The sequence below is a fragment of the Branchiostoma lanceolatum genome, chromosome 3 (genome assembly GCF_035083965.1).
Source record: "Branchiostoma lanceolatum isolate klBraLanc5 chromosome 3, klBraLanc5.hap2, whole genome shotgun sequence".
Taxonomy (NCBI): domain Eukaryota; kingdom Metazoa; phylum Chordata; class Leptocardii; order Amphioxiformes; family Branchiostomatidae; genus Branchiostoma; species Branchiostoma lanceolatum.
Genome location: NC_089724.1, coordinates 32,749,864 through 32,752,218, shown reverse-complemented (window position 1 = coordinate 32,752,218; position 2,355 = coordinate 32,749,864).

The window sequence follows — 2,355 nt, the reverse complement described above, 5'->3', positions numbered from 1 at the left end:
GTCCACAAAGTACTTGTATATTAATAATTCTGTCTCAAAACATATAGACCTTTCTCACGCAGCGGACATGATAGAATGAAAACGAGGCCCTTGTGGCAAACATTAGACCGATCCTAACTGTCAATCACAATTAGCATTTTAGCCAATGATTACTTGATAATTAGAGAATCGACCTATGAGGAAGTGGCTCCATGACCGTCAAATATTTGCATTTCTATGTTTTTATTTTGCATTTCTACGTTTTGACAGAGGAGGGCAGAGACTATGGGATCGGTCAACGAAGCTCTAAATTGCTGCATCTTTTTTGTGCATTTCATTAGTTGTAATACTGATACTTGGATATCATATTTTAAAACTTTATGTGATTTAGGAGGAAAACTAAATCTGTACATTATTTTTGCCTCATTGGCCTTGTCTTCATTCTATCATGTCCGCCGCGTGAGAAAGGTGTATTATGTCAAATGTGCTGAGGGAGGGGTACACAATGTGTACCTTTTATCATTTTTTTTACAAAGAATTTCCTCTAATGGCCTTTACATCTTTTGCTGAATATCAACTCTGATTTTCGCCATGATTTTGTTATCATGTAAAAAATGGACATCTGCCTGGAATTTGGGAAGCTTGACTCTGAAAATTTTTATACACTGTATTTTAGAAGAGCTGCACATCACTATGGAGTGAAAACCATTTTGTTAAGCATCTTTTCTTTGTTTGTTTGCTCAGAAATACTTATATCAAAATCACCAAGACCAGTTAACCGTACCGTTTTCTGTAAACAAAGACTAAATCGAATCTTATAACCTTATGCCCAACTGATTTATATATATCAATGTTTACAAGCCAAATGTCAGATGATTTATGAAAAGTGGAAACTGTTATCATTAGTACCTTATGGTTCTTTTTGTTTTAGGCATTTTGTGTATATGATCGACCATTTGTTGTTTTTCTGTGTACAAATATTTTTTTGCATATCGAGCAGTTTATTGGCATTTATAGCAGCTTCAAGCATAGCTTACCAAAGTGGTTGCAAAACTATGTAGTAGCTATATTTTGTCTCAGGATCATTTTCACTTTATAATTCACTGTATTTTTGGTGTACATATCTCAAGGATGCAATAGACTAATCTAAAAAGGAAGAAAACTAGAAAGGTAACATTTGCAGGCAAATACATCATGTTTACCTGCTCATGTTCTAGCCTAACAAACTACCGCTTCTTGCTTCTTACTCAAACACATCCATCTATATGGTGACTAGCCCCTCCAGCTCTGTCCTGCCACTTACTACATTATGTAATTGAACACCACAGGGGGTCTGCTACTTTACCAGTAACCATGGTGACAGCCGTTTGATCCATGTCATTGACCTTACTTGTTTGGAGAAGAGGGAACGGGCCAAAAACAATTTATATCTCTTCTGAAGAAGTGAAGGTAAACTTAAATATAAGAGAATAATCAGAAAATTCTTACAATTTTATGTACTGGGTTATTGCCCTTATTTTGGAAACATTGGCCTTCTGTGTTTGAAATGTGACTAGCTTTGACAGTTCTTTGGTTCAATAGATATGGGATGTTTTGTATTATGTAATGTTAGAGAATGCTGGACATCACAGAATGTTTCATACTTACAAATGTCCTTACAAAAATGATAACAAGCAGAAACCCTAGCCATGTGTATTATAACCCTGCAATCAAGTCGGTTGAATGAGGAGGTTCATGATTCTAAGTACGCATGCGTAGCGAAATGCGCTGGGTAATACGTAAAAGGTGAGGGCCCCAAACTGTAAACAATTCTTGTCTCGACCATTGTCCAGACGTTTTTTATATGTCTTAGGGGCCTTCATCTTTGACATATTACCCACAATGCATTTCGCTGCACATGCGTACTTACAATCATGAGCCTCCTTATTCTCTGGATTTCAACTGATGCCTGAAACAAAATATTTTTGGCAGCACCTCAGGGGTGGAGATACTTTAACCGATAAGACATAGTATTCCTTACAGTAAGGAGATAATGGGGCTAAATCTGGTGTGTAAAAGAGTTTTCTCAGGATAGTTATTGAAATAGAGCAAGAGAAATTATATGAACTACCACGGAATTGTCCACCAAATGATGTATTGAATTGTTTTCTAGATCTACCCAAATGTCAAATATAGTCGGCGAATGTGCAGAGATGTTTTTTGCTTAAAGAATATATGTAGGCTATTAACATGAGGGAGTGGGAAATAAATGATTATCAGCTGCAAGTGTTCAGTCTGTGTGTGTTTTTTTCTCACCAGATCAAATATAGCCCCGTCCACCTCCACTGCACGAAATGGCCTCGGATCCAGGCGGATACGTACAGGGATTCATCCGGA